We start from the raw sequence: 21,950 nt of genomic DNA, 5'->3' as shown, positions 1-21,950 counted from the left end.
CGCGGGAATACAAAATGGCGGAGTCTAAGGCGATATTCACAGCAAATGAGAGCAGAGGAGTGATAAAATTCTTGTTTCTGCAAGGAAAGTCCATGAAGGATATTCATGGTGATATGTCGCAGACATTGGGGGATCAATGCCCTTCATATTCTACAGTTAAAAACTGGGTTGCCAAATTTAAAACGGGCCACTTCAGCACCAATGATGAGGAACGTCCTGGACGACCGAGAGAGGTTGTTGTTCCGGAGATCGTCGATGCTGTGCACAACTTCATATTGGAGAATCAGCCAATTTCAGCTGCAGGAATAGCAGACATCATGGGGATTTCTGGTGAACGTGTTTGTGTCATTATCCATGAATATTTGAACATGAAGAAGCTATCTGCAAAGTGGGTCCCCAAATGTTTGACAACAGATCAGAAAAGCATGCGAGTGAAAACTTCCCGGTCCATTTGTCAGCGTTTCCGGACTGATAAGAACTTCCTGGATCGACTGGTCACTATATGGCTGAGACCTGGATTTATTTGTATGACCTTGAAACGAAGGAGCAGTCAAAAGAGTGGAGGCACAGTGGTTCTCCTCACCCAGAGAAGGTCAGGGTGCAAAAATCAGCCACTAAGGTGATGGCGTCTGTGTTCTGGGATAAGGAGGGCATGCTGCTAGTGGACTACCTTCTAAATGGTTCCACCATCAATGCAAGGTATTTTATTGAACATTTAGACTAATTGAAGGCAGCTCTGAAGGCCAAAAGTGCGGCAAGCTGCCCAAAGGAATCTTGTTCCTGCAAGAAAACGCCCCCGCTCACACTGCACAAGCAAGCACAGCAAGACTGGTGGAGCTAGGCTTCCAGCTGGTTGACCACCCACCTTATTCACCAGATCTAGCTCCCCCCGACTATCATCTGTTTCCAAACCTGAAGAAACACCTCAAGGGCACCAAATTTTACACCATTTCTGATGCCATGGCTGCTGCGGATGGCTGGTTTGAGGCACAACCGAAATCCTTCTTTTTGCAAAGCTTACAGAACTTTAAATACCGATGTAAGAAGTGTGTTGACATCAGTGGAGAGTATGTGGAATAAATAATGTAAAGTTTCATCTTCCCATCTCGTTTCTTTCTGGGTAAAGCCAAAGACTTATCAGCAGCCCCTTGTAGCGGTCTCTGGTGATAAAATCGCGCAATTTTTTTATTCCAAAACTTGATTGCACTTTCTAATGTTGAAAACGCAAGTTTGTTGAGTTGCGATAAAAAGGAGGCTCCATAGGGAAACATGGGAGAAAGAAAGAAAAACCCCACCCCTCGCAGAAAGATAGAACATGCAGCGATTTTTAGTTTTCTCAACATCGCACCAGTGAAGACATCGCAGATGGGAAGGAAACCATTGGAAATCATTGGTTTAATAATCTGCTTTTTTTACTGAGTCACATCAGGCGAAAATTGTGCGATTTTATCGCCCGTGTTAAACCACCCTTATTGAAACGTGAAGAAACAGCTACATACTTCAAAGCTGAACTGGTTTCTTCCTCAACCATTTCCAGTTACAAACTATGATCATGACATCTATATGCCCCAAGACCTTTAAGAGATAAACATATTTCAAATGTTTTGGCATATTAGCATATGTAAAAGCTATCAGTCATGTAGGAATGACTGCACATGTCCAGCAGGCATCCACACATGACAAATACTTAAGGACAGGCCGGGCAGGATTCTTCAACAGCTATTTAATGCATTTGCCAAGGAGTCAGATCTTGTATCCTACTTATTATATACAAGACTTTTATTCTTGAGGAATCTATTACAACAAGGAAACACTCAAAACAAGAAATCTATTTCATATATTATCTTGTGGCTTTATCACGTCCGCATTACGGGAGAAATACACGTTCGTCTGAAACCGCCCTAAAATGTCCGAATGACTGTGTGCTTTTACACAGACCGATTGTTTTACACTTGTTCATGTTCACGATCCCTTAATGACTTGTTGGGAGTATTTACAGGGGCTGAAATATCGTTCTTCAACTAGTTACGGGTGTGAGGTTATTAGATGGGCAAGTCATTAAAAGTTCAACCCCCTCCCCAACGCATGCTCATTAGTTGCTAGGTCTACTGAACGCATATAAATATGTGTGAGCGGTCTTTGAGTGAATACTCGCTGTTGCGGACTCTAGTAGAACCAAAAACAATCAGATACCATAGTAGTCAATGTTCTTTCAAAGACCAGCAAAGACTGTTCAGTCGAAGATTACTCGCACATATTTATGTGTTTTCGGAAACCAATGGACATTAAGAGCTTAAACACATGAACGAGTTTCTGTCCCATTATGCGGCAGCATCATTGGGCGGAGCAAAACCATTGATTTCAATGATTTTCACTATTGGGATTCTCGCGCGTGAATACTACGCATGAGAAAATATAAGACTTATCCTATCTTCTTGCTTTTTTTCAAACCTCCTGCGCACAAGCGCAGAGTTTAAAAAGTTAAAATAAACTTTGGCTCATGTGCTAATACCCTGTTTCCCAAAAATAAGACAGTGTGTTATATTAATTTTTGCTCTAAAAAATTTCACTTTTTTACATGTATAGCTGCCTGGACACTATTTATATTGTCTTTTTTTATTGAATGTAACGAGGTTTCAATTTTGGAGTAGGGCCTATACTTCAAGCATTCTCAAAAATCCTGAAAAATCATTCTGCACCCTCAAAAATCCTGAAAAATCATACTAGGGCTTATTTTCAGGGAAACAGGGTACTCAAAGTGTTCTAAAAAAGGAGTCCATCAGCATTCCATAGGAGGCTCATACTTAACAAGCATACACTAGCGAATAGTGAACAAATTCTCGCTCATCACCCAGTTGGTGGCCCCTTTTTTTTTTACCCACAACAACTGTTGCTTACACTTACTTCAAGCGACTATTTGGATGATAGTTATCCCATGTAATGCGGCCCTTATCCTAAATAAGACGCGGAAAACCTCATTAATTTTCACCGGTACGTTATCTAAAATGTAATTACTGAAACTTAAGTAAACGTCTATAAATAAGCAGATCCCTTATCATACAGTTATTATGTTTTGAGCTGGTTCTGAGATGTTCTGATATGCAGCTAAATATGGAAGGTTATCACATGTCTAATCTGTTACTATGCTGAATGCAGCAATTTATTACGGTCACAATAAAATGTTTACATCATTAGTCATTGGCACATGTGTCTGTATTTGTAAACGTGTCAGCCGATTAGACACATAAATAACACGCATACAAGTTGATACAGCAATACAGACATCCTATTAACATAAAGTAGATTTCTATTATATTACATACAAAGCCATGTGCTTCTCCTTTAGGTCTGGGTGAAAATGACACTATCAACCATCATGAGAAAAAGTGGACCAAGCAGTGTTTACACTATTTTTGAAGACTTTTAAGTTTACTGTGTTTCTTTTTCTTGTATAATCCTTTCTTCTGCTTCTTCTATTTGTCTTGTTCCCTACATAAAAGACTGATCTGAGTTCCTTCATAAATAATGAATTATAACACAAAACTTCTAAAGGTCCTTTGACTATTTTGTATAATGGTGTCAGGTTATCAGCCCTACAACAACTCCTTGTAAACCATCCTGGAGTCCTCCAAGTCCCTAAACTTTTACTGCTCTGAACGTTTGATACAAAATATTAGATACAGATCAGTATACACAACCATAGTCGTTACAAACAGCTGAAATGTGTTAAGAAATAACAAATCCTATAACTGTACAACAAATACAGTACTATAGGTTATTACATGAGCCATTTAGAGCAGTATTTCCCAAACTCCACTTCTCAGGACCCCCCAACATGTCATGATTTGAGGATATCCTATAGAGAGAACAGGTAGCAATGTCAGAGGCACTGACAATAATTACATCACCTGTGCAATACTATGGAAATCCAGAAAATATGACCTGTTGGGGGTCATGAGGGTTGGAATTTTGTAAACACTGATTTAGACTGTGTAGAACATGCAGCACGGGGGCTCCATGCCGCTCTGTGCGGCCCCAATCATCTGGACACAGAAATATCTATGCATGGCTGCTTACATGCAGTTTCCATGTCAAGGTGTAGAGGAGTGGTACACAGCAGGGACGGATAAGTATAAGGGTGCACTGTGTAGCCATGTCTGCTCCCCTATATATTAGGACAAGTACTAAGGGTGCACTGTATAGCCATGTCTGGGTCCACTATATATTAGGACAAGTACTCAGGGTGTACTGTGTAGCCATGTGTGGGTCCTCTATATATTAGGACAAGTATTAAGGATGCACTGTATAGCCATGTCTGGGTCCCCTATATTTTAGGATAAGTACTAAGGGTGCACTGTGTAGCCATGTCTGGGTCTCCTATATATTAGGACAAGTACTAAGGGTGCACTGTGTAGCCATATATGGGTCCTCTATATATTAGGACAAGCACTAAGGGTGCACTGTGTAGCCATATATGGGTCCTCTATATATTAGGACAAGCACTAAGGGTGCACTGTGTAGCCATATATGGGTCCCCTATATATTAGGACAAGCACTAAGGGTGCACTGTGTAGCCATATATGGGTCCCCTATATATTAGGACAAGCACTAAGTGTGCACTGTGTAGCCATGTCTGGGTCCTCTATATATTAGGACAAGTACTAAGGGTGCACTGTGTAACCATATATGGGTCCCCTATATATTAGGACAAGTACTAAGGGTGCACTGTGTAGACATATATGGGTCCCCTATATATTAGGACAAGTACTAAGGGTGCACTGTGTAGCCATGTCTGGGTCCCCTATATATTAGGACAAGTACTAAGGGTGAACTGTGTAGCCATATATGAGTCCCCTATATATTAGGACAAGTACAAAGGGTGAACTGTGTAGCCATATATGAGTCCCCTATATATTAGGACAAGTACTAAGGGTGAACTGTGTAGCCATATATGAGTCCCCTATATATTAGGACAAGTACTAAGGGTGTGCTGTGTAGCCATGTCTGGGTCCCCTATATATTAGGACAAGTACTAAGGGTGCCCTGTGTAGCCATGTCTGGGTCCCCTATATATTAGGATAAGTACTAAGGATGCACTGTATAGCCATGTCTGGGTCCTCTATATATTAGGACAAGTACTAAGGGTGCACTGTGTAGTTATGTCAGGGTCCTCTATATATTAGGAGAATAAAGTCTCTTTCCTTTGGCACTACACTAATGAATATATGAGTTTGTGGCATTGTATTGTAGTTTATAGGAATTATGAAATGCCACGCTTTCTTCTCGACATCCATCATCTACAATGTAGAGAGCCACATGTTTCCTCCTGCTGATTGGTGAAAAGGTAACCCCCATTCTCCTAATAAGTGGGAGTCCTGGAAGTGGAACATTCTGATTTATTGTAGCATATATTTAGGATATACCATAAATGTCTCAGATGGCAATACCCTTGCGCCATTGGAAGTGGTTCAGTATAGCAATGTGGCCATCAAACCAGAAACCATCCCCCTGAGCTGTAGAGGTTGCTCGTAAGAATTAGAGCACATACAGTACCTATCATTTTCAATGCTAGAAATGTATAATATTGTGTAAATTACATTGCTTTCCCCTGGGATACATAGTATTTCTTTCTCCTGTCCATTCATTCCATTCACTTACCTTTTGGTAGCCTTTTTCCTTTCCTGGTGAACATGGTTATCTTGGCGTCCCTCAACAATTGCGCCTCAGTGATTTCTGTGTGTCTTCCTCTGTGACTCTCTCAACTGTAGAGCTCTTCAGACAGGCAGAAAGGTCCCAGGATCCAGTCTGTGATCAGATTTCCACTGACTTCACACCTGTCTGACGGGTCTTTCTGGCTCTGATGTGTACTGAATGATTCCCCACCCCTACTCAGTGTGTAGGACAGGCAATGTACCGAGGTGCAGCTGTGCGGTGACAACATGTATTACACACACAAAACATAGTACCTGCCAGTAACATGAGTGACGAGAAGGACACCATAGAGCTCCGCATAATGAGTCCCTGCCCACATTGCTACGTATGAGGCTACGTAAAAGCTATCTGCAAACAAAATAATACAAAAGTATCTAAAAGGTGTATAAAAGAGGCTGCAAAGTTGGGAAATTTATGTCTTTGATTAAGGACTTCTTCAGACTACCTTATTTTAGTGTGTTTTTGCACACAGAAAATCCGTCTAAACGCTGTGCAAACCCGCACACACTGGCACCTCGTTTGGCTTAATAGCCATTTAAATCAGGGCAGGGTGATTCCCCCACTCATGTGAATTAGTGGTGCCTGTGCAAATAAACACGGTATGGTGTACAGACACGCGCACAAAGTACCCTCGTTTACTGCGCAAAAAACTTGGGCATAAGTAAGCATATTTTGCAATATGCCCATATGAAGCCGCCCTAAGGCTTTATTCCCACAAGCGCATATACACTGCGTTTGCATGCCCGGGCGCCATGTAAAACATTGGTTTCCAATACAGCCATTCACACAGGCGAATATACGGCGCATAAATACGCCGGCAGCACAAACATTAGAACATATATGCAGCTGGCACATATAAGCTCAGCCAAATCATAGTTCTGGAACTATGCTTTGGCCGATGTATGCCGGCGGGTCCGATAGACTCCTATGGGGGCAGGGAAAGAGAAGGGAGGGCATTTTTGCAGCGTCCAACGCAGGGAAAAGCTTACAGGTGCCTCTATATAGACACTAAAAGGCATCCCAAGGATTTTGGCAGAGCAAGGGATTTCTGGGGTGCGGCGTATTTTTTCGCTAAAACGATGCTCGCGGTCATGTGAATGGGTGAGAAAATGCTGACCGTGATCACGGAAAACACCCATTCAGGCGCTCATACAGAGCAGGCGTGAAAATGTAAAAACGCCATCGCCGTATATCCGCTCGTGGGAAAGGGCCCGGAGTAGGGGGTACTTGGCTAGAAAGACAGGGAAACACTGTGATAGACATTATATACTAAAGAGAAACAAAGTATAGACACATTGGAGGGAATATAGCATTTTGAATATTCAATGTCAGTTTTCTAATAGCTTTCTTTTCCCTTTCCGCAGTTTAACCCTTTCCTGACCAAGGGTCATTGATGCTACTGTGTTCAGGTCACATACTGCACTTCTGGCATTCCCACTTTCTAATATTCATAACTTTTTATTTTTTCATTGATACAGCTTTGTGAGGGCTTGTTTTTTTGCGAAGTGACCTATAGTTTTTATTGGTACTACTTAGGGGTTCATACAACCTTTTTATTGATTTTTATTCAATTTTTTAATTGGAGACCAGGTTAGCAAAATAACACTTTGTACACGACCAAACTGGGAAATTGTGAAAGATTCTGAAACTTTTTAAAGAGTTGCAAATCTTTAAGGCCTATTCACATGGGCATATGCAGGTTGTGCCAAAGAGTCTCAGGCAACTTGCACCAGACAGTAGACATTGCATGCCCAATTCTGGCCTTTGATAGGGATCAGAATAGCACATACTGGAATATATTTTTAAGCCAAAGGAGCTATCGGTATGTGCGAGTTTGCTCAGTGTGATGTGCAGACTCAGGCTTTATTCACACGACCATCTGATGCATTGGATTCCAATGCATTTGTTCAGATGGGCATTTTTTTTTTGGTGCGTCTGGACCTATCTTTTACCTGAATATGCTATCTGCTCTATGGGAGTCTATGAGAGCTGCCATAAAAGAGAGGTGGGAGGGAGTTTAGTAGCAGCTCTGCTAAACTCCCTCCACCTTCCTTCCACCTCCCCGCCCTTTGCCGGCTGCCAGCAAAGGGAGGGGGCAGGAGATTAGCACGCTAGCTCTGCTAAGCTCTCATCCCATCATGCCCCCTCCCCTTGCCGCCACCCAGCAAGGAGCTGAGAGTGGACCGGAATTTAACACGATTTTATGCCGTGATGCGGACAAAAATTGCAGTTCCCGTGTGAAGGAGCCCTCACGCATATACACGTGGGTATTTACATACCTCCCATATACTTTTGAGGTTTTTTGGTGCACAATTGCACACAAAAAACAGCAGGTCCTATATTTTTGTGCACACGAGAAGCACACGTGCAAAAAAAAAGAAATGAGAATGAACCCATTGAAATAAATGGGTCCTATTCTCCGCGTATTGTGCCCGCAAATTCTGCACGTGCAAAAGAGCTTGCAAATATGGTCATCTGAAGTCATCCTGGGAGGCCGTTTTTCAGCTTGTGTAAAATGACCCCCAGCCCCTTGTCACACGAGCATATGCAGATTAGCCCTCGCATGAATGCTGCGTATTTGCGGAATGAAGAATGCTATCTTATGCGCACATTGGCGTAGTCTGCTGTAATTTTTGCGCCCAACAGGCGTGCTAATTTGTGAGTGGTAAACAAAGAGACAACGATTGAAATGGCTAATTAATCTAAAGAGTACCAGATACTTTTTTTCCTCCGCAATTATGCAGTTTTCCATGGATTGCCTAGCGTATTTTGTGCACATTTCTACACACAGTTTGACTTCTATGGTGACTGCAGGCGCACAAATGCGCAGGAAATAGAGCATTCTGCATTTTTTTTAGCAACAAAAACGTGCAGGAAAATACGCACACGTGAATTAACCCAATAGAAGCAAATCCACCCATGTAAACACGGCCTTAGGCTGCCTACGCACGATTGGATTTGCTTTGTGGAATCCGTGGTCAGCATCCGCGCCTTGGATCCGCAGCAAATACTGTCCGTAGCATACTATGGGAAATTGATTCTTGCTCTACACTTGTGGAAAAGAGGGAAAATCGCAGCATGCTCTCTTTTCATGCGGTGTCCGCACGAACGACTTCCATTGAAGTCAATGGAAGCAGTTTGACCGGCGGCCCATCCACAATTGACATAGCGGAATATTTATAAACTTTTTTTAAAAAATCTGTACGGCGCATGACAAAGGAAAAAGACAGGTACGGGTGGATGCCAGCCGGGCACAGGGTCAGATTCTGCTGCAGGCTCCTGCATGTGGAATGCGACCCGTTCATGTGCAGGCAGCCACACGGCCGTGACGGGCTCCGTCACGGCGCCCCCCAGAGACCCCATACTTACCTGCGGATCCGGCGTCCTGGGTCCCGCGTGACGCTTCGGCGTGACGCGCCGCAGAGCCATGTGTCACGCCGGCCACGTCACATGACACACCCACAGCGTCACATGACTCGGCCGGCCGTGTCATATGACGCGCCGGCCGCGTCATATGACGCAGCGGCGGTAGGTGGAGAGGCGATTTCACGCTATCTTCCGCTGTGCTACAGCGGAAGACAGCGTGAACGGATGGCTTCCATTGACTGCAATGGAAGCCGTCCGCGCGTACACCCGAGGCAAATAGAGCATGGGTGAGGACGGGAGATTTTATGCTGCGGAATTCCGCGGTGGAATTCCGCACCGTAAGCATTGAGCTATTAGGTTCAATAGAACCTAATAGCTGCGGGCAACTCAGCGGATTTCCGCGGCGTATCAAACGGTAGAAATCCGTCCGTGGGAAGGAGGCCTTAGGGCTTATTTAGACTACCATATATCGGCTCGATTTTCACGCTGAGCCGATACACGGTGTCCTTGTCTGCAGGGGGGGAAGGATGGAAGAGTCGCGAGCAGGAACTGAGCTCCCGCCCCTTCCCCGCCCCTTGCCACTATTTGCAATGAGAGGGGAGGAATGGGGGCGGAGCTAAGCAGCGTTACTTAGCTCTGCCCTTCTCGCCCCCTCCTTTTGCAAATAGTGGAGAGGGACGGAGAGGGGGCGGGAGCTCAGTTCCTGCTTTTGGCTCTTCCATCCTCCTCCAGCTGCAGACAAGTACACCGTATATCGGCTCGGCGTGAAAACCGAGCCGATATACGGTAGTCTAAATAAGCCCTAAGGCCTCCTTCCCACAGTTGTCTGAAATAGCCCTTAGGGTTCCTTCATGCAAATTTTTTTTTGTAAAAATCACCGTGAATTTCATGTGTTTTTGTAAAGCTTCCTTTGTTGCATTTTTTTTTAAGTAAGCTTTTTCAACATACATTTTTTTGCAATGTTTTTCCTCTTATGAAGAAGCCTGTATTGTGTTTCATATTTCCCTATTGACCTAGAGCGAATATCTGACAAAAGCTGCAGCATTTTCACAAAAATCGCTATGCGTGAAACTACCCTAAATGGTTAGGACATTGTGTAATGCCCAAGTATTCACTGCATTAGGGAACTCAAAAGTGGAAGTTGTAATAGTCTTTAATCTCATTCATCTTCTATTACATTAAAGGGAATCTGTGATCATCTTTGAGCCCCATAAATTATGTTATGGGGTCAAAGGTGATAGAACGGGGAGTCTGGGGAGCTGTATTACATACTCATTGGGTTCCCCATTCCTGCACTGGGCTCCTGCAAAGTTGGCGCACAAACACAGCATGAGGGCTTAAACTGACAAACATGAAATGTAATATGCTCACTTCTGCATGATTTTTTTGCGCAGAGAACGAGTGTATTTTGTGCTCAAGCCTACCCAAATAGGAAGCATATCATTCACAGGGTCTGGGGGAATCACCCCTCCCTGATTTAAAAGGTTAATTTGCCTAACGAGGTGCTTTGATCATGGGTATGCATTGTGTTTAGTGCATGACTGCACGGGCACCTCTCATAGACATCTATGGAAGTCTCTTTTGCACAAAATGCAGAATGATTGGTCAGGTCCTATTTTTTTGCGCACGCAAAAAAAAGAAAAATAAACGCAAAAAGAGAATGTAAGAATGAACCGATTGAATTCAGTTTGTTCTATTCTCTGTGTTATGTGTATGTTAATTTTCCCTGTGCATAGTCGAAATCCTGACTCTTTTCAGACAGTTCTGTGCATGTGTTATCCTATTCAGCTCTATCAGAGAGCATGCAGACAGAGAAATGTGAAAAGAGTCAAACTACTAAGGACCACTTCTGTATGTTTGTGTTTTGGTGCTTCTCAGGCTCCGCCCCTGGTGATGTCATCACAGGTCCTACAACATATATAAAACACAGAGCCTGGCTGACAGAAGAACAACAAAGTTAGGGCTCTTGGAAGGGGAGAACAAAAATAACAAAATGAAAATATAACTAAGCCGTTATTATCTGACACAACTCAGCAGTCCTGACAGAAGACACCGACCTACTGCCAACACAGAGATCTGGTGGGCTGAAGGACCTGCCGTGATGTCATTGTTGTGGGAGGAGCCATTGTGCAGTTTGGTAGAAAGTACTGTATACTGGATAAGCCAACAGCAGCCTCGAGGACCTGTGATCATGTCACCGTGATGTGATTACCTGTGTGGGTGGAGTCAGAGATGACATGACCAGGGGCTGATCACTGTATTCAGCAGTCTGCTGAGCTGGTAATGTCTGGAAATCAGCATGGATGTACCATGTGTGATGTGTGTGAATCAAGATGGATGTAGTAGAGCTGTGTGTGTGATGTGTGGGGATCATAAGGGATGTACCATGTAACACAGCTGTGTGGCGCCACCAGAAGCACTGGTGCTATAATTTCCTAATAATTAGTAGTCAGTGTATTCATGGCAATAGGGACACAACACTGGAATAGGGTGTCCAGTGAGTATGAGACACAGCTTCCCGGACTCCCCGTTCTCTCACCTTTAAACCCAATAATAAAGTTTATGGAACTCAAAGGTGGTGACAGGTTCCTCCTAAAGTGGTTCTAAGCTGTTAATGGAATTTTACAGTTTTATGTAACTAAATTATATTCATTGCTTAATGAATATGTATGAAAACTTGTACTATACTTTGACAGGAATGTATGTCAAGGACTTTGTGTCAATTTCCTAGCAAGAAAAAGTTGCAAATGATGATGCACACCTTTTATGAGTATGACTTCTTTTATGTCTTGCCATCACACTGAGCAAGTTCCAAAAAACATTTGGGGGGCTGAATAAGCCCTATAATGAGGATGACAAGCAGCTACTGGACTCTGCCCCCATTGTAGCTTACAAATTCAATATTGTCCAATGCCATACCCATTATATTGTATACAATCACATTTTGTTATATAAATAGAATGGTTTCTTTCAGCTCGTAAATAATTAATGGAGTATCTGAGTCAAGCCTTTGGATAGAATCCCAGGTAAATATTTTCTCTGGAGATAGTATAAAAATCTAATTGTCTTCAATCAGGAAGTGAAAAAATTAGTGATCATATTCTAAGTATCTCAAGATTCCCTTGGTCCACCAGCAATGCACAGATTGAGGGCTTAAAAAGATGAACGTGTTTTAGTCCCAATATGCGACACAAAACACATTCGCCTAACGGGGTGAAACAAAACCATTGATTTCAATGGTTTCGTTTTCACAAGCTCTTTTCTCAGGCAGGAACACTATGCCCAAGAAAAGATGGGACTTGCCCTATCTTTCCTTTAACAGTACATGTGGGAAAGATAGGGCAGGACATACGTTCCCGCATTTTTTTAAAACTTCTGTACTATGGCACAGAGTTTGAACGGCTGGAGGGGAAAAAAAACGTTCGCTTACGCTTCATAGCGGCGAGCGTAGTTGCACATGCAGCCGCCTGAAACCGCACTAATGAAGAAACGTTATCACAATTTCTATCTGTTCACTGTGCAATTGCATTAAAGACCTTTCACCCGGCCGCAGCCAATCAGTAGCCTCAGCAGTCATAGGCCATACTACTGGCATAACTGCTTAACACTGACCCATAATCCCAGTATGGCATGTGACCATTAATAATGCTAATGTCATGATGTAATTGTACACAGCAGAGATGTATGCAAGAGAGGAAAGACCAGAGAGAAATTAGAAAAACCCTGAGTGAAAAAGTAGGAAGTGAGTAAGGAATTGCTCAAAGAAGCAACGTGTACGTGCTACATCTTTCATCATGCTACAAGTGCAACCAATGAAAGACCCTCCCATGTGTTTGTCATAGACAGAGAGAGAGAGAAATGCCAAGCACAGAAAAGAGGCTGTTTGCAGAAGAGAGGTGCCAGAACTCCCGCCCTTAACAAATTTAGTGACAAATTCAGTGACCATTGTGTATGTGTCTGTATGCTGACAAGAGTACACCAGAGCATCAGATAGAATAGCTACAGCAAGAGAGTGATGGTCATCAGTGTCGGAGAAAGAGAATCCGTAGGCAGAACTAAATTGAGGTCCTGGTGAGAGTTTGACAGATAGAGAGCCAGCGGGCCATAGTAGAGAAAACAGCCAGAGTAAGTGCCAAGGTGCCTACGCTAAAAAGTGCCCATGCTGCTGTCAGAGATGAGCTAACCATCTGTAAAAAACTGACGTTTGTTGCAATAAAGTTAAGTTGAAGAAAAGAATGTGTAGTAAGTTGCGCTCTGTTCCAATGCTTAAGATGATTCTATGGCAGCCATATGACCAATACTGCAGCTGAGGATGGGCCAAATTGAGCTTTGTCAGCCTGAGTAGTCATCATCCACCAGTGTGGAGCCTGTTGCAGAAGATGGCCAGCTGGGGAGGCTTGGGAACTTGACTGCATCAGTTCTGAGTGTTTGAAGACACCAGTGTATCATCAACTGGGCCCAGACCTGGCCATCAGTATCAAAATACCTGGGAGACCTCCACATCATCAAACAGGTTTTGAGTCCAGTACAGATACTGAGATTGCAGCTAACCAAGCATAGGGAGTTGCTACCAAGTCGCCTGCACCCAAGTGCAAGTCCCAAGGTATTTCAGCCTTATGCCATCTCGCGGTGTCACTTCAAAATATCACTGGGGTCCCACTGGAGCATCTGCACTGGATTGGTGTTGGACTGAATAAGTGAGTAGGGTTTACTTTTGTTCATTTTTTTAGTAACACATGAGGATCTTTTTATTTTGTTTTTCTTTTCCCAGAAACCAAATAAAGATCTCATCTTGGCGGGTACAGATACATTGTCGCAACCATAAAAAAGCAAGTTTACTCACTTTACAAATGGGAACAACCACTCCTGTTCTTGCCTGCACATGCTGTGGTGTGGGCTTTTATAACAAAGGACACTGTGCCAAAGCAAATATTCTTACTGCTTTTACAATTTTTAATGTTTACATTTCAGGATCAACACTTTGTTCATTCATTTAACACAGAATTTCCTCTGGTTTTACTAATTAGTCTGTGTACTTTAAACTCTCTTAACAGGAGTATATCAGCTCCATTCATTCTAATGAATTAGGGCACAGGGTTCATCCAGAGCCAACTTAAGGAATTTCAAGGACTGTGAATAACAACTCAGAAAAATACAATATAGGCTAAATAATTGGAAAGCTTGTGTACACCTTTGTGCTATTTTTTTTTCTTTTAATTAATGCGTTTTTGGAAATGAAGACTTTTTGTAATTGGTTTTCCTTATAAATTTCCAATTGTTTGATTTCTATCCTTGTATTGTTTTGCAAGGCGCTGCAGACTGGAGGACTAATATCTTAGCCAATGCTGTCAGAGTAAACTAAGTTCTCCCCTTTCCATGAAGATAAATCCTAATTAGAGATGAGCGAGCACCCAAATGCTCGGGTCTGCGTTATTCGATTTGAGCTTTTTGTAAAATTCGAGAGCTCTACTCAAGTAACGACCCCCATTGACTACAATGGGAGATTCGAGCATTTTTGTATGTGGGACGCCGGGTGCCGAGCTTTTTTTTTTCTTTTTTTTCATCTTGGTTCGTGTTTCTCTTTGCCAATGAAGCACACTGCGTCGCGGCGGGGAGGGGCCAAAACAGGCACGTCACAGCGGGGAGGAGCCAAAAACTGGGGCGGGGTGAACATGATTTGATGCTCGTTCGAGTAACGAGCACCATCGAGTACGCTAATAGTCGAACGAGCATCAAGCTCGCCAGAGTATGTTCGCTCAACTCTAATCCCAATCAATAATGATGAAATGTTTTTTTCTCCATTCCCTCACACCTTAAAAATTAATAAAAGCTGATCAATACATTATATGTACCTGAAATTGGTTCCTATAAAACCTACTAGAACTCGCCTCGCAAAATACAAGCTGTCATACAGCTACAATAATGAAAAAATAAAGTTTTGACTGTCGGAACACATTGTGGCATGTCCTATCTTTGGGTGTTCCTTTGGAATGCCTCATATTCCCCATTGTTTTCAGTGGGGCCGACACAGCATTGCATGGCGTGTGAGGTGCATGTGAGTGCGGTGCCATGTTTGAAAACAATGGAAAACACTGCGCGATCCTCCATCGTAGTTAAAGCGATGTGAGGTGGTTTTAACACAGAAACACCTTGCATGCACGGGGACATCGCATGTTGGTGACCACAATATCGTCGCTGAGTTTCACGGTCTGATATTGTACTTGTCCGTGTGAAATTAGCCTAAGGCATTAAAAACGCACTTAAGACAACCAAGATCTGTGTCAAATATATTTACATGAAAGACATGTAAAATCTACAATTTAAAAAAATTGCGCGTGGGAGAAAAAATTCAAATCCACATCCCATAAGCATGCATTGACCATCCGCGGTTAATTAAATAGCCGCGGATGGTATTTTGCAGATTTCAAGCAAGGGAAAAAAACGTGTCATGCTCCATTTTAACGTGGATCACGCGAGCGGGAGCTCTATCCCAATTTACCTTAATTGATCTCCCGCATGAAAAAAACGACGATTATAGTGCATCCGCAGCAGAAATCTGCAGCTGAAATCCGCACGGCCTGATTTTTCCTGTGAACACAAGGCCTTAGAGTAGTTTCACATCTACGTTGGAACCTCCAGTCAAAAGTTCCGTCGCAGGTGCAGCACTAAATACTGAAAGAAAAAGCGTTTTTGCTTCTGGCAAAAAGCCAGGCAGCTGAGCATAAACTGAACAGACCCTATTATAGTCAATGTGGTGTATTTGGCGCTGTTTGGTTCCGTCATAAGATGGAGCCATACGCCCAGGGGAATTCCCCTTTACAGCTCATCAATGGAGCAGGAAAAAAGAACCCCAATGCAGAGGTGAAACCAGCCTTAGAGCTCTTTCACACGAGTGTATATCAATTCCAATGCATCAGATCGCATGGCTGTAATCCGGCGACATAAAAACGCCCGGCCAGGGCAATACAGCACCTGGTGCTTTTATGTTGGGCCCAATGGATGGTCATTGCCTCCTCCCACGCCCCTTGCCTTCTCCCATTGCTGGCTGTGGGCAAGTGATGGGAGCTTAGCTCCCCCCCATCCCGCCCCCTCCAATTGCAAACAGCCAGAGGGGAGGAGAGAGGAGGTGAGCCGGCAAGGGGGAGGGAATGGGCAACAGCATGGCAGCCTTGGCGCATATATGCGCCAGAGCCGATGCCGTCCGAACAGGCGCACAAGCGTTAGATTTGTGTGTCGGTTCATGGGTTTTTACTGCCAGATCGTATCGTATACCAGCCAGCCGTGAAAACAGTGGCCGATATACGCTCTTGTGAAAGAGCCCTGAGTAGGTTAAGTGTCCAGTAGCGGGTCCTACTCAGTGATTGGCAGCTATTTCTTTATGCAAGGGATGTTATTAGTTGAGACCGCCCATTGGATTAAACTAATCAATCTCAGGTTATCCTGAATCTTTGGAGACAAATCTATATTTCAATCTTCTGATCTCCTCCTCCTCTAAAACATTCTACTCACAGTTCGAGCAGCATGTCCAACGTGACACGTTGCCTTTAACCTGTTGTGTTGTGTCATAGGAATTTCTGGCATTCCTAAACTAATAGCATGATGAAATTGATAGCTGTTAGGAGAAAGCTAGTCATAATGCATTTCACATTGAACCTCAGTATACTTTTATCCTGTATAACCACTAAGGTTGTGCTCACATCTGTGTCAGAGGCACTATTATATTTGATAAGGCAAACTATTCAGAATTTGCTTGCTAAAATGATGGACAGCTCTGAGGAACCTGACTGATTGTCAAGTCAATAATATTCATCATGCATCAGTGATGTCTGGCGTCCAAACAGATCCAGCACTGTGCTACGGTTTCCATTATAAAATCAAACCATGATGTAGATGTGAACAGAGCCTAAATCACATTTATAAAGACACTGTTGGCATCTCCCAATTAAATATCAACATTTAATCTAAATCTACTATAGGTACTGTGGCCATTTCCAGCCCTGTATGTATTCTGTAGAGATTAAAGGGGTTATCCAACTTTGTCAATCTGCTAATTAAATAGGCCACAATGCTCCTAAAAAGATACTTTCACACTTGCTCTGGGGATTTCACTTTCCACTTTCTTGCTGTGTTCGGGGAGCAGTAAAGGGGAATACCCGTGGTAGAATGGTCCCATCTCTGGACAGAACCGAACAGTGCTATGTGGGCCCCATTGACTACAATGGGGTTCGCCCGCTTTCCACCCAGCTGCCCAATTTTGATCAGCTGATCGGTGGGTATCCCAAGTGGCAGACCCCCACCAATCGTTTATTGATGTCCTATCCTGAGGATAGGCCTTCAGTTTTACAAGGTTGAATAATCCCTTTTAGGTTCTTTTACATGGGCAGTCAGCAATATGCAAGTAATCAGTTTATGTTTAACTTTTATTCTCCCTGTGCAATGATTGTGAGGGTGGTGAACAAGCATTTCTCTCATACACCTGCTGACATAGGGCGATATGCTGCCAAAAAAATGATAATTTTTGCACCCCCATAAAAGATGGAGTGTACACCAAATGAGAATTTTACCATTTGTCCTTCAATCGATGGACATCTTTATGATGCTATTACAGGACACTTAGTGGTAGCCACTAGTAGATACGTTTTCCCGACAATTGCTGGGCGGCACCAGTGAGCACCAGAGTTGTTTGGCCATTAGTGCTATAACAGTATGTTAATAGTGCCAAATGCTGGGCAGCACCTTAATGGTGCCTCGTGGCAATTGTTGGGAAAATGCGAGCTTTAGCGGCTGCCAATAGCACCCTTACGTTGATTGATGATTGAGAATGAGTGTTGAAAATGTGATAATTTCGCTCACTAATCAACCAGTGTCAAAAGCCCTTAAAGTGGTTATACAAAGATTTTAAGTTATTCCCTATCCACAGGACAGAGGATAACTGCCTGATCACTATGGGTCCGACTTTTGAGTCCTCCACAGGTCAAGAAAACAGTGGTCCCATGCCTCCCATATGAATGGAACATTGCCGAACATGATCACTGCTACTCTTCTCATATCAATTGTACTACAGGAGACAGTTGACTGTCTAAACTCTGCCATATCTGGCGGTCACCTTGAAATGAGTGGAATGGCAGCGAGCATGCTCAACCGCTGCTCTATTGATTCAGAAACCTTTAGATCTCCTGTTCTAGTGACCAAGCAGTCGGACCCCCATAATAGTTACCCCTTCTTCTGTGGATAGGGAATAGCTTTATATCTTAGCACAACATCCTTAAGTAGCCCCTGTATGTACTCTGTGGAGATTAAATGAGGTTACCTATTGTTAATTAACAACAGCAAACAATCTAGTCAGACCTGTCTAGTGGAATGAACTGCATAGACACACCTAAGGCTTTGCACAGTCATGTGCATGTGCTGCTCTGTATGAGTCTTGACCTGAGCTATACATCTATGCGTCACACAGACTGTTCTATTTAAAGACTTTTGTCAGAAAAAATAGACTGCATTTGAATATAGAGTTTAAAGAGCATCTATTCTTATATGACAGCCAATAGAAATGATAATGTGGTGAGCAATTTATTCAATAAACTAATAAAAGCATAGTTATACAGTAATTGTTGAAAAGCAAAGTCAAGTCTTCTACCTTGCTCGTATCATTCCACCAAAAACACACTCCCAGAATGCCTGGCCAATTGCTTTTAATCGGGCCGGCAAAGCATTGAATGGTGTGTAAAATACACGCACATGTGATACAAGGTATCCCATTGAAAACAAGGGAACATACTGGCCAATCCACTAATGTGGCTTTCCGCTACACCAGAGGGTCGCTACTTTCCTGAAGTGATGTGAGGCGTTTTTGACACATACATGCCTTGCATCCACGAGGAAATGTCACATGCACGAGCAAGATATCGAGCTGAGTTTTAGGGCCTGATATCGCGTTCACTCGTGTGAAATTAGACTTAGGGCTCAGTCACACGGGCGTTTTTACGCGCATATATATGCGCGTAAAAACATTCGTGCTGCGTTCTTCAGGAAAAAAAATCGCACCAACAAAGGATAGAACATATGGGTGGCAATGGACATGGTCCCGCGATTTTTTTACGCATGTATATGTGATTTTTTTTTTACGCGCGTAAAAACGCACGTGTGACTGAGCCCTTAGGCAGCATCCATAAGACTGCATTATGGGTACATTTTAGCATCTGAATAATGGATGAGTGTCCCGGACTGAGCTCTGGTCTACTGACCAGAAATGCCCAAGAAGGTTGGGATATATTACGCAACGAGATTCTCAAAGCACAATCGTGAGCAATCCGTAAGGAAAGGAAGAATTGGAAGCATTTAAAGAGACCAGGATGGATGAACACAGAACTTACACTCATGTTAAAAAGGAAGAAAACTATGTTTATCAAATGGAAAGAGCGGGGCATAGCTAAAGAAAAATATAATGCGGTCGGCAGAAACTGTAGGGCAAGTTTCAGAAAAGCTAAAGCTGATAATGAATTGAGGCTTGCAAGAGAGGCCAAAAGCAATAAAAAAGGATTTGGGAGGTATGTCAAAAGCAATAGAAAAGTATACAAAGCTATATGATGTTCACAGGATGAAAATGGTGAATTGGTTAAAAATGATGTTAAGAAGGCTGAATTTTTTAATTCTTCAGAAAGTAAATGTAACCAACGGATCTTACCTGTACAACTGAAGGAATAAAAGAATCTATCTATAAACAGAGAAATGGTGAGGGAACACTTAGTTAACTTACATGAGTTCAAGTTTTAAGGTCCAGATGAATTACATCCTAGGATACTGAAGGAAGCAGCGGATGTAATTGCTAAACAACTCACCATAATCTTTGGAAATTCCTGGAGAACAGCAGGAGTCCCAGAAGATTGGAGAAGGGCAAAAGTTGTCCCTATCTTCAAAAAAGGGAAGAATGTAGATCCAGGAAACTACAGGTCTGTGAGTCTGACTTCTATACCAGGAAAGATCTTTGAACAAATTATTAAACAGCATGTATGCAAATGCTTGGATGACAATGGAGTAATCAACCAGAGACAGTATGGGTTTGTAACACACAAGTCATGCCAGATGAATCTAATTTCCTTTTATGAGAAAATCACTGACTGGATTACTCAGGGAAATGCAGTAGATAAAGTATAACTTGACTTTAGGGGGGCAATGCCTGGTAGTGGAGGAGAGAGGTTGTTAAGCACTTCTGCTCCAGTTACCCGGTGAGAAAAATGGCTAAATATTGCACTTATGGGAACCACTGAAGTGCGTTTTGACAGGCTTATTTATCAAACATGGCACACAACTCAAGAGAGAAGGGACAGTTAAGGGGGTTGTCTCGCGAAAGCAAGTGGGGTTAAGCACTTCAGTATAGCCATATTAATGCACTTTGTAATATACATCGTGCATTAAATATGAGCCATACAGAAGTTATTCACTTACCTGCTCCGTTGCTGGCGTCCCCGTTGCCATGGCTCCGTCTAACTTCGGTGTCTTCTTGCTTTTTTAGACGCGCTTGCGCAGATCTATCTTCTCCATTCGGCTCGGCATCACCGGCATTTTGGCTCCGCCCCCTTGTACGAGTCATCGCGAAGCTCCGCCCCGTCACATGTGCCGATTCCAGCCTCTGATTGGCTGGAATCGGCACATGTGACGGGGGCGGAGCTTCACGATGACGCGTACAAGGGGGCGGAGCCAAAATGCCGGTGATGCCGAGCCGAATGGAGAAGATAGATCTGCGCAAGCGCGTCTAAAAAAGCAAGAAGACACCGAAGTTAGACGGAGCCATGGCAACGGGGACGCCAGCAACAGAGCAGGTAAGTGAATAACTTCTGTATGGCTCATATTTAATGCACGATGTATATTACAAAGTGCATTAATATGGCCATACTGAAGTGCTTAACCCCACTTGCTTTCGCGAGACAACCCCTTTAAGATAGCAGCTCTAATCCAGCAGATACACACCTTGGAGATTTCACACGAACAATCACTTTCCCCATCCACACATGCCGAATTAGTAAGGGGCAGAGTTGAACTCAAATGCAAATTAGATAAAAAATATTTGCGCTTCAGAGATCAGGGTAGGTGCTTTTACTATAAATACTCCAATAAATCCGGTTGACACTTAGCTCACTTATTACATTCAAGAGCGGTTGGTACCTATATTCCCCCGCATCAAAAACCCAGCTGGTATGGATACACACAATCCCACAGAAATTCTGGAGAATATCCAAAACTACTACTCCTAACTGTATGGATTGAGAGGTCAGTTTGCTGATATGGATCCTGACTACCAACAAGATCGCTTGTCAAAATATATAATAGAGACAGCTTTGCCACCCATAGACACCACCTTTAGAGAAACACTAGAGTCAGATTTTACCACAGATGAGATTGAGAAAGTCATCAAGACTACGCCAGCAGGGAAGAATCCTGGGCCAGACAACTTAACGCCTGCCTTTATAAGCTCATTATTAAATCAATGGGTGATGATTGTTATCCGCTGCTGCTGCTGTAACAGCAGTGGCAGAGGATTCCTTCACCCCTCTGGCTAGTCCCCTCATTGCTAAACACTGTGACAGTGCTGTCACAGTGTTCACTGAGATGGGGGCATCCTGCGGTGATCATTTTCAGGAGGGGGGGTTGAAATATAAGTCCTTCCGTGAAAATCATTCCAAATGTGTGTAAGAAATAAAAATATATATATACTCACTTGTTCACTGCTGTCAGGATCCGGCGGGTCTTGCCGCGTCTCTACCTAGCTTTGTACTGAAGATCTTTCAGCTGGCGGGGATTTAAAAATCTCCGCCAGTTGAAAGTGCTGTGTCTGATTGGCTGAGCGCTCAGCCAATCATAGGCAGTGCTCAGTC

The 21,950-nt window shown here is 43.2% G+C and overlaps 2 protein-coding genes across 2 annotated transcripts in view; one reads left to right on the top strand and one right to left on the bottom strand.

Moving 5' to 3' along the window:
• STYK1 (serine/threonine/tyrosine kinase 1) overlaps positions 1-5,919 on the bottom strand; it is a 36,901-nt gene extending 30,982 nt beyond the window's left edge. The window contains exon 1 of the mRNA XM_066600846.1: positions 5,659-5,919. The gene's annotated coding sequence lies outside the window, so the exon portion shown is untranslated. The remainder of the gene's footprint in view (positions 1-5,658) is intronic.
• Positions 1-21,950, top strand: part of LOC136626101 (synaptonemal complex central element protein 3-like) — a 79,579-nt gene that overhangs the window by 28,115 nt on the left and 29,514 nt on the right. The gene's annotated exons all lie outside the window — the stretch shown is intronic.

This window comes from Eleutherodactylus coqui, chromosome 4 (genome assembly GCF_035609145.1).
Source record: "Eleutherodactylus coqui strain aEleCoq1 chromosome 4, aEleCoq1.hap1, whole genome shotgun sequence".
NCBI lineage: Eukaryota > Metazoa > Chordata > Amphibia > Anura > Eleutherodactylidae > Eleutherodactylus > Eleutherodactylus coqui.
This window is presented reverse-complemented; position numbering and strand designations above follow the sequence as displayed.